The 12,189-nt window shown below is 36.7% G+C and overlaps 1 pseudogene; it reads right to left on the bottom strand.

Annotated features, from left to right (window-relative positions):
- Window positions 1-5,095: 5,095 nt before the first annotated feature.
- LOC107430033 (serine/threonine-protein kinase CTR1-like) lies at window positions 5,096-11,436 on the bottom strand (annotated as a pseudogene).
- Between the last annotated feature and the right edge of the window lie 753 nt (window positions 11,437-12,189).

Raw genomic sequence — 12,189 nt, 5'->3', positions numbered from 1 at the left:
CCTGGGATCAGGGCTTGTCTAGGGTTCTGGTGAGGAATTTTGGATGGGTCCTGACATAACCCGTCAAGGACTTTCTCTTTTCCCGATCACCACCAAGGTCCGCATCATAATATTCGACAACACAATCACCATTACCATTGTTCTCTTTTCGATACAATAAGCCAACACCCATGGATCCCTTCAAATACCTTAGGATCCATTGCAAAGCCTCCCAATGTAGTTTGCTTGGATTACTCATAAATCTACTCACCACAATAACCGCATGAGCGATGTCCAGTCTAGTACACACCATCAAATACATGATGCAACCTACGGCACTTGCATATGCTCTCCCTCTCTTGTTCACTTTCCGGGCATTGCTTGGATGACAATTTGAAGTGGGGTGCTAAAGGTGTGATCATGAGATTTGCACTGCCCATATTGAACCTCTCCAAGACCTTCTCAATATACTTCATTTGAGAGACAAATATCTCCCGATTCTCCTTATCCCGAAATATATCAATCCCTAAAAGTTTCTTGGCTTCTCCAAGGTTTTTCATCTCAAACTTAGAACTCATCAACTTTTTCAAATTATCAATCTTATCCATATATTTTCACACAATTAACATATCATCAACATACAACAAGAGATAAATGAACTCCCCATTCGACAACTCTTTGTAATATACACAAAGATCAAACGTGTTCCTCTTGAAGTCAATACTAAGCATAAACATGTCGAATTTCTTATACATTGCCTAGGAGATTGTTTCAAGCCATAAAGGGATTTTTGAAGCAAGTATACCTTGGCACCCCTGGCATATCCTTCAGGTTGAGCCATGTAAATCTTTTCCTCGAGGTTTCCATGCAAGAACACCGTTTTGATGTCCAATTGATACAACTCAAGACCCTTGTGAACCACAAGTGATAAGATCCAAATAGAAGTGTGTCTCACCACTGGAGAGAATATTTCATTAAAATCCACTCCCTCCTTTTAAGTATAACCCTTGGCAACCAATCAAGCTTTGAACCTTGATGCCTTAACTTCGGATACACCTTCTTTCTTCTTGAACACCAACTTGCAACCTACAACCCTTTCACCTTTAGGCTTATCTACTAACTTCCAAGTTTGATTCCTATGCAAGGTATCCGGCTCCTCATCCATGGCCGCCTTCCACTTACCGAATCTTTTGAAGTTAGAGCTTCCTCAAAAGTGTTAGGCTCCGAGTCTATTTCTTCCGCAACTTCGAGTGCATATGCAATACAATCTGTAAAACCGTATCTCATCGGTGCCTTGGATTGTCTTCGTTCTCTATCGTGAGCCAAATTGTAATCATCAAGGTTATCAACATCAACCACCTCCTCATTTGTACAATCAATTACCTTATCAACTTGTTCTCGAGTCACTTGTGTATCATGGTGCTCCTCATGAGTCACTTTCTTTCTTAGATTATCCTTATTCCCAAGATCAAATGTCTCCTTGTCAACTTCACCTCCATTAGAAGATTCTCCATCCTTCGCCAACCCAAGCATCTCACTCTCCTTGAATACCACATCCCTACTAATCGCACACTTCCTTGTATCCGGATTCCAAAGTTTATAGCCTTTGACACCCTCCAGATACCCAAAAAAAAATGCATTTTATAGATCTTGGATGTAACTTGCCTTTGTTTACATGATCATACGAAGTGCAGCCAAAGACCTTGAGATTACTTAAATCCGTTGCGTTCTTGGACCATTTCTCCATTGGAGTCTTTAATTCAATAGCACTTTATGGACACCGATTGATAAAGTACAACGCAGTATTCACCGCCTCCGCCTAAAACCTTGCAGGTAGCTTAGCATTAGAAAGCATACTTTTTACTCTTTCCAAAATGGTCTTATTCATACATTTGGCAAGATCATTTTGTTGAGGTCTTGTGTCTCACAATTCCATGCTCATTGCAATACTCGAGCCCATTATCCATTTGGAGCATCTTCATCTTCTTTCCGGTTTGGTTCTCAACCATAACCTTTCATAATTTGAACTTAATGAAGCCTCATCCTTGGTTTTTAACATGTAAACTCATACTCTCCTTAAGTAATCATCAATGAAGGTCATGAAATGCCTACAACCACCCATTGAATTCGTTCTCGTGGGGCCCCATACATCAGAATGAACATAATCGAAGATCCTCTTAGTTCGATGCACCGCGATGTTGAACGTCACCCTAGCTTGCTTGCCATAGATACAATGCTCACAAAAGTCAAGTTTCTCCTCCTTGTGCCCACACAAAAGCCCTTGTTTACTAAGCTCAATTAGCCATTTCTCGCTAATATGGCCTAGCCTTCTATGCCAAAGTGTAGTGTCACTCATTTCTCATTCATCGAGATCGAAGCTTCACCTTGAACCACACTTCCATCTAGCACATACAAGCCATTCTTCTTAGAAGCCTTCATCGCTACCATTAAACCCTTCAAGACCTTCAAAGTGGCTCTCTCGGCCTTATAACTATATCCATGCTCATCCAATGTACCAAGAGATATCAAATTCCTCTTCAACCCGGGAATATACCGCACATCCGACAAAGTTCTCACAACTCCATCATGAAGCTTTAACTTTATTGTACCAATCCCCTCAGTATTGCAAACCGCATTGTTTCCCATGAGAACATGTCCTCCATCTAGTTCCTCAAATGTATCAAAATAACTCTTTATCGTACTAATATGGAAAGTACAACCCGCCTCAAGTATCCACTCAACACCGTTGTCTTGATCGGTTACAAGCAATACTTCGGAGCTTTCATAACCTTCCAAGGCAATACTGCATCTCCATTGGATTGCTTCTCCTTCCCTTTTCCAAGGCTCTCCAGATAATCCTTCTTGAAATGCCCCAATTTATTACAACAGAAACATCTTATTTTGTCCCTTGATTTCGATCTACCCCGACTTTTACCTCGCCAATTTCTACCACTAGGCTGATCCGGGGTTTTACTTCTCACCATGAGCTCCAACCCATCACTACTCTTGTCACTCAAGCTTTTCTCCACATCCTTAGTGACAATTGCCGCTATAACTTCCTTCACATCCAAGGTCTTTTTTTTTTTCCATATTTAAGAGTATCCACAAAGTGCTCATTTCTTCGAGGCAAAGAATTAAGCAAAATCACTGCTTGATCCTCACCCTCAATTGAGATTTGCATACTCTCCATATCTTGAATCAACTTAGTGAAGTCATCAAGATTATCACTCAAAGACCTTCCCTTTTTCATTTTGAAGCCGTATAGTCGTTGCTTCAAATTGATGCGGTTTGGTACCGATTTAGCCATGTACCTTTCTTCCAAAACTCTTCAAACATCTGCTGCTATTGTTTCCTTTGACACCTCTCTTAACACTTTGTCTCCAAGACCAAGAATTATTAAACTATATGCCTTTTTCAATAAGTCTTTTCTCTCTCTAACATCCATGGTTTCCAGTAAGTGTTCCTCACCTTCTAAAGCCATATCTAACCCTTCCTTAACTAACACCGCCTTCATTTTCATCTTCCAAAGGCCAAAATCATTTGAGCCCATGAATTTCTCCATCTCAAACTTAGTAGACATGGTCAAGTTTGCTTAGATACACCATAATCAACCTAGCTTCAACCAAGGGAACCTCCAATTCCACTACAAGAAGTTAACAACAACAAGCTACACAAAAGCCCCAAATCTCCAATCTCCAATCCCTAGATTTTCACCAACCTAGGCTCTGATACCAATTTGTACAGATATAACTTGTACACACAAGTAGCACACAATCCACAACTAGCTCACAATTAAGCAAATATAGATGCAGTAGATGATTCCATAAGAAAACCCAATGAACAATCTAGAGAGAGAAAGACAAGCACATAAATATAAAGGGAGAGGGAGAGAGAAAAACACATAAAAGTTTTACGTGGTCCGGTCCAGATGATCTACGTCCACGGGCAAGCAAGGAGATGACGATTCTCATTAACTTGAAGATATTACAAGCTTAATCACCAAGAGCATGGCACCATTGATGGAGATTTTGAAGAACCCTCTGTTTCTCTCTCTAAAACCAGATAAAACCCCTTTCTTACTGTTTGGCACAAAGTCCTAGGCTTACATATTATTAAAGAGGGGTAAAACAGTAATTTCACCCATCAAATACAAGAAAAGAGGCCTAATTGGGTCTGCTCCATTTTTTTTCTCTATTTTCCTTGTTTCCTTCCTCTTCACTTCATCAACAAACATCATCCCATCAACTCCTTATGTTCACAATTACTTCCAACCTTCTTAAAAAGGGATTTAGAGTCACAAAAACAACATTTACATTAAATCGACATCATTTGGGATTGGAATTTCATAGATATACCATAGATATACCAACCTCTACCTCTCCTACATTTTTATTTACACAAAAAAAAAAAGAAAAAAAAACCCAAAGCTTCTCAAAACACTAAAAGCAAACATAATGAAAAAATCAACCAAACTTCCTACTTTGATAAACCAAAAACAGGACGGATGGAATTTCTAAAACAAAAAGCTTTTAATTTTGTAACAATGTAAATGAAGAGTAAAATTCAAGAATGAAATTTTGAAGACCAAAAGCCAAAAAAAAAAAAAAAAAGAAGAAGGAAGGGGGGTATAATTATTAAACCTAAAGTTTGTGTAGATCATGGCAAAAAGGGTTTCCAAGCCATTTTTACATTTTCTTGTTCTGCAATGGTTATGATTGAGCCACCTTCAGTTACAAGGTACATGGTATATATTATGTGTCCTAATCAGAATACACTTTCACATTATCACCTTGTTTTCCATATTCCTCTTGAGTGAGTATTCTTTGTTAAAATCTATGAACTTTCTTCTAGACTATTTCTGATTGCATTTACAATTGACAACCATTATTTGTTGTGAAAAACCACAAAAAAATTCCAAGGTTCTGAGCTCTTCCGAGTAGGCAATGGTGCAGCTCTTTGGAGTATCATCATTCTTTGGATTATGTCTTCAAAAGATGGACATTGTTGTGGATCACTGCTTGTCTTAGAATACAGGTTTAGTACAGCTAGCAAATTCCAGGCTAAAAAAGAGTTGGTTAGAAACTTAAAAAGTATAGAACTACCTTCGCCAACATTCTCAGATGGCCGATGCTACGTGGGGATCAAAGCCTTCTGGGAGGTCTAATCTTCTATCCATGAAGCCTACAACTCCAACAACCTTTCAAATGGAACACAGAAATGGTTAACTTTCAATGTGTTATTGGATGAAAAGGTGCATGCAATGTGAGGTTCCAAAAGAAAGAAAGAAAGACCTGTAAAGAATTTAAGTGATTCCATGGAATGGATTCAGTCATTAGTTCCTAGAGAATCACACCAAAGCTGAAAACATCAGATCTGTTCAAAGAGAAGACAATGCAATGATTAGCAAAACCATGAAACTTGGAAAGGAACCAATTATGGCCTTCACTTTTATTATTATTGAAAGAACATTTTTATGTACTGCTTTGCTAATGGAAATTATTTGGTGACCAGAAAGGAAGAAGTAATAAAAGCATGAAACTTTGAATCCCCTAATAGTGATTAATAAACGAGGTTTCCCACAGAGTTGGAAATTTCAAGATGGAAAAATTTTTATATTGAGAACTAAAAGTTCACCAAGTATTCTCTTCCACATTCAAAGCTCTATTTGAAAATGGGAGTTAATTTGTAAAACCACCTAGACAAAATTCTAAAGCTTGGTCTGCAGGAATTACTTTTCATTTGAAGGTTCATTATGAAGGACTTCAGGGGCCATCCACTGAGGCTGCATTTAGAAATGGAAAAGGCATAAAAGATGTTATTGATAGGAGCTGATTACTACTATGAACATTGACGCTATAACTTAGAGATAAGAGGAAAACATTATTACCGTCCCTCTCCCAAATTTTCCCATCAAGAAGGTCTCACTCTTTAATGTTGATAGGCCAAAGTCTCCAACCTGAAGAGTATAAATTTCCTAAGAAAATTGATATTAAGCTTAATCTGCGTAATTATAAAGCTATCAATCATTAAAAATTACCTTCACACTCTAATTCTTGTCAACAAGCAGGTTAGATTATTTAAGATCTCTATGCACTATAGGTGGATATGTAACACCCCGTCCCAAAGTACAACGGAAAATTTCCAACTTTGACCGAGGTTGACCGTTGATCCAGGGGTAAAAAGTTGACTTTTTTACTCGGATGGAATTCTAGGTTGACTGAGGTACCGTTACGAAGTACACGTTGGCACGAGTTTGTAGACTAGTAGCACGTTGAAAACGGAGCTACGGTTGAAAGATATGAGTAAAACAAGATTGGGGTCCAAACTGCCCAAGGGTGCCGGAGTTGACTTTTTATTTATGGGGAAATGAGCTTTGACTCATACATGGTTGTGAAGTGCTCGTTGATATGAGTCCACAGACTAGCGGCATGCCTAATTTGGGATCCCGTTAAAAAGTTATAGACCTGCAAAATTTTAAGATACCGTATTATTTTAATATTATTTTTTAAACGTGTAACAATCGGACGGCCACACGCGCCAAGCGACGGGACGGCCCACGGCCAGGCAAGCTTAGCCGTCGATTCTCCGGCCGGTTGGCCGACGGATGCGCGGGGATCGGCGCCCAACATCGGCGGCCGGCGTCCTCCCTGTTGACCAGGATTCCCGCGGCTACCGGCGGCGTGACTGGTCCTTTCCCATGGATTTGGACCCCCTGAATCCGTTTCCGAGCTTGGATTGGCTCAAATCTGGCTCATTCGTGAGATATGACAAGAGACCCGTTTCGGCAGCAACTTCACGGCAAGATTCCGGCGACCTCCAGCGGCGGTGGGACCAATTGAAGGTATCTCCTTGATGCTCTCATCATAAGCTTCAATTTGGTAGCTAGAATGTGAATTATAATGGAGTAATTAGGAAGTTGCCATTGATGGAGTTAGGTTGTGTTTATGTTGAAATTGGATAGAGATTGGACAAGCCCTTAGCCAATTGCCATTACATTTGGGTTCTTAATGATTGTTAGAGGCTAAAGAAATGGTTAATTTGAATTAATTGTCAAGATATTGAAAAATTCCAAATTTGCAGTTTAGGCCATACGGGGTCATCGGATTTCCTATCAAGATAGAGTGGGCAATGTTAATAATATTAAGTAGAAGGTGTAAAAGGATTGTTATAGATTTTGTGAGTTTACTTGCTATGTTGATTGGGATTATTACACAAAAAATTATAGTTAGCATGTGTATAGATTGATATATATATATATATATATATATGTACAGTTCGTCTATGGTGCGGACGGTCCTCATGCGGACCACAGTATTGGTGACGGTTTTTCGTAGTATTGGTGGCGATTTTCTAAGAAACCGTCGTTAATACTATGAAAAACCGTCACTAATACTGCGGTTCTCATGCGGACCGTCCTCACCATAGAATTTCCGTATATATGTATATATACACATATACGGTAAACATATGAATATATATATATATATATATATATGGAGATGTGTGATGTTATATGAAAATACCTAATTATATATATGTGGATATATATGTGTGTGTGTGAATATATATATATCTATGTACTTGTGTGCATCAAGACATTTATACATATGTATTTTATATCATTCAAAATTTTGAAGTATATCATATATGTTTAAATTTTAAGAGATATTGTTATTTGATTTTAATGTGTTATTTTAATGTGATTTAAACATATTCGTTTTATAGAATTAATTAGATCATATGTGTTTAATATTTGAGAAACTGCTATGTAAATTTATGATGCTAAGTATGTTGATTTAGTGTATATATTGCCTCATATTTATACTTTGGGTTGTTGAATTAAGTATATTTTGTGTTAATTAAATATTTGAAGAATGAATTTTATGTGTTGGATATTTAACTAAGTTATTATTTATATTGAAAATGCCAAATTGTGTTGAATTGAATTATTGTGGAAGAAACTAATTTTCTGAAATTATGATTTAAATTTTATTATGTTTATTGATGTTAAATGGAAATTTGGTTTATTAAGGAATTCTTGATTTTTATTATTGTGATTTAATTGTATTCATTTCGTATGAGTAAGGTGTTTTCATTTAATTAAGTGTATTTGGATTTTAATATTATTTTTGGGCATGATTTGCTTTTAAATATTTCGAGGAAAATATTGGTTAAGTTTGGTGGTTTCAAATTATATAATTATGCCCTTGGAATATTATTTAATTGATTTTATGATTGGAGAAAAAAAATTATTTGTATATTATTATCGGTGGATTTATGCTGGTGTTAATTAAGAAAGATATGGGATGGTGAATTTTAAAAAATGGTATAATTCCCACGGTGAATATTGGAAAAAATTTGGTATTTTAATAATAAATATGGTTATTTATTTTAGATGCACCCATACACGTACCGGTGTTCTGTACTGTATATGTGATTATGATAAGTGCGCAAGTTGTAATGTCTCTTGTGAGTTGCCATCGGACCGAGGGCAGGCAAGTTTTATGTAATGCACATCAGCCGTCCCCCTCCATGGCCAGGATGACGGTTTGAGCAGCGGCGCTGTCAGGACGCCGAAGCGACCGTATGCAAGTTTCTCTCTTTAACCCCCCCGTCAGTCGATGCTCGGGACGCTGGGTACCTTCGGACATCACTGGTATATAGTATGGTGCATCAAGTATATTTTTATATACATATATATATATATATGTGTGTGTGTGTGTTCATACATATATTTGTATGTTATATTATTTGATATTATTCTGTATATACCGCACCATACGGAGGCGGCGAACAAATGTGGTCCATGTAGAGCTAGCCCCATAATCATGTTGCCTACGAGTCCAGGGGATCGGATGGCCAACATAGGCAACCACCCTAGTTTGTATTGGTAGTAAGGTGCGGCAACAGCTGGAATCATGGATCACGTAGTATGTCAGAAGGTATCGTACGTATCTCCATTACGAGCATGCATATTTCATTTTATGCTATGGATTTTAAGATATGATTTTTATGTACTTATGTTATGTTATCTAATTGTGATTTAATTTCTTACCAATATTCTTAATCGATGTTATTATATTAATATTACTACCATATGATACCTTTGGATAAGTATAACAGCCTATGGGCAAGAAAGATAGCCATCGGGCAAGTATAATAGTTCTCGGACAAGTGGTAGCCTTTGGGTAGGTGAGATAGCCCTTGGGCAGGTGTGGTTATGTGGTAGCCCTCGGGCAAGTTACATTAATACCAGTATCATTAAAACATTGTTATTGTTTTTATTTTGTTGTTAATGTGATGTTGTTTTACCTTTCTTTCTATGTTATGCATTGGCATATTTTTAACACGATATTGAAGTGTAATGGACATGTGCAGCACTAAGTGGGTGGTGTGGGCGGACGAGAATCTGTGATGGTATATTTTATTTGGTTATTTACTAAATTAATTCCATTATATGCCTTTTGTATAATTTGTTATTGAAGTGCTGCCAGTTGTGGAACTTAAATTGTAGTAATATGGGAGGAATAAGGTGGTGTATATAGAAGTGTATTTTCAGTGCAGGAAAAAAATTGTGGTAAGTTCAACCCTTAGGGGAGATTTTGCCCGATTTTCCATTGGAGGATCCGGTAGAGTTTTCCTGGGATCAAGGCTTGTCTAGGGTTCCGGTGAGAAATTTTGGACGGGTCCTGACAGGATATCTATGATGCAAATAATTCATATCTCTAGCCTGCAATAAAATAAAAACATGTGTTATGATATAGCATAGCTGAGAATAAAACAATCTATTTTAATGTTTAATTTGAGTTGCCAACACAGACAGCGCATAAAAGAAACACAGACTCACAACATCAAGGGCCATCCTCAGATGCTGCCTGATATCACGTGCTTGATTGTTCTTGTGAAGTGTTCTAAAAAGGCTTCCCCTGCAACACAAACAAAACACAATGTAAGGTTCTGGGAATAATGCCCATGAAAAGAGAAGATCATATAAATGTACGTATATATTAGGCCATCTATGGACTAATTAACACAAAAAAGCTTCTTACTCTTTACCATGATGCCAAGTTGCATAAAAAATCATGTGCATTTTATAATTTTACTCAATACAAAAGGAACCTACTTTGATTGGAACATTGACTCTTACTATTATCTGTTAACTTGGCTTAGAGAAATATGCAGTCCCTTTTACCTGGGTAAGAACTCTGTGACAATGGCTAGTCGTTCTTGTGAATATGCTGCTCGCACAAACAACAATACATTTGGATGTCTCAATCTCTTCATTATATCAATCTGAAGGATACACAAGTAAGATCCCCAGATAAAGTTTCTTCCTTTTTCAAATACTGTTTAGGGAAAAGAAAAAAAATTAAAGTTGAGAGTTTGAAGTACCTCCTTTTGGTAGTCTTGTAGAATTCCCTCAGTATATTGATTCCCATGGTACACCTTAATAGCAACATCCTATTCAAGAGAAGCCAAGTTATCTTAAGGTTAAAACAAATGATACCACATTACTACTTGGGTTAAGAACTAAGAAAATGGGTACTTTTAGCTTAAATTTACCGATCCATTCCAAATTCCATGATAAACAATGGCACAAGAACTTGTAAGGCAAGAAAAAGTATGCTCAATATGATTCCATGACCTTTAATAAACATGCGTAGTTTCCTATATCCCAGAATCCACGCAAAAGTCTTCATCGTTGAAGGTAAGAATAACTATCGGAATACTAAAATCTTATACCAGATGAGCAATGTGTAGAGTCTTATAAACACAATACTTTGATTCTTAGCCAAAACCGGAAAAAAAAAAAAAGGAAAAACAAGAACTAATTTACAAAATAAATTGAGCTCACAAGTTTACCCTCTCCAATCTCCTCCCTTAAATGCAGGTCCTTCCAGTGAATCTCACAATCTACTATGGTGTTAGATTCATTATCCCCTTTGCTTGATGAACTTCCATTGCATCAGTGCTTCCCTCTAAACTTGAGAATTTTTTGCCATCTTCTATCTGAACTGCATTCAAGTTGGCTGCTTTTGGTTCTACTTCCTTTGAATTCACATCACACTCTAATCTTGTCAAACACTCCTTGCTCTCCCTTGAAGAGGCTAGAACATAACCATCTTCAGTGAATTTGGTATTTCATGGCCACGTGCATATCGCTTAGCTACTAGAGATTTATTGATTTTTCTGTGACGTCCATCTCTTTTATAATCTATATCAACTATGTAGTTGCATAAGTTGGTTTTTTTGAATCACTTTTAGAATAAGGCTCATTGCTTATAGAGAAAGTCTCACTTGAACCATTTTGTAGAGTTGTTCCATCATCTTTCGTTCTACTATTGTCGGTTCCCTTGATATGCAGCTTTGCCAAGACTTTTGCTGCCTACAGTGCACCCAATGATATAGTTGAGTAAAGTATTCGCAAAACCTACATTAGAGATATACACAGTACATCTTTACGTTGTTTTCCAAGTGTGTATCTTTGGAAGATTATATTAATAAAAATTTTAATTAACTTTAACTATATCTTTCCTTCTCTAAATAAATATGTTGAGTTACCATCTAATCCAAAAGCTTAAGTTTATAAGAAATGGGCCCTATTATATATATATATATATATATATATCAAAACTAACACTTATTAGACTCAAAATAAACAAGGAAGAAGACAATTTTCACATGACACGGATATTGTCTAAAGAATAATATATTTTTAGAAACCTATAGCTTATTAATCGGCAAACCATTCATTAAACTGGTGAATGATAGTCTCAAAGAAATCTTCAATATGTAACAGAATATTCCCTATGGCATATGGAATGAAACAGAAGAAGAAATGCTGAACTTCATCTATATTACTTCTTGGGAGCAAATTGAACACACACAACTCACATTTCTAAGTATATTTTAACAACTTTTTTTTTTTTTTTTTTTTCAGGGGAAGACACCTGGTTCACATGGCACCTTTAAAAACAAACAAGAAAGAAAACTTTTTATTTTCTTTCTGAACTGTTTTTGCTCCTTCAAAAGCTCAACAACCAATGTGATCATGAGCCAAAAATATATATATATATATATATTAGAAAAAGTCGGTCAATAAATAACTTGTTATACTATTGTTTCAGAAAAAAAATACTATATAAATCCATACATACATGTGACTTCTGCTAAATCCATTATTGTATGAATCCCGTTGGCAGCAAATGC

Source organism: Ziziphus jujuba, chromosome 6, assembly GCF_031755915.1.
Source record: "Ziziphus jujuba cultivar Dongzao chromosome 6, ASM3175591v1".
NCBI classification, from domain to species: Eukaryota; Viridiplantae; Streptophyta; class Magnoliopsida; order Rosales; family Rhamnaceae; genus Ziziphus; species Ziziphus jujuba.
Note: the sequence above shows the minus strand (reverse complement) of the source record. Positions and strands in the feature narration are given on the sequence as shown.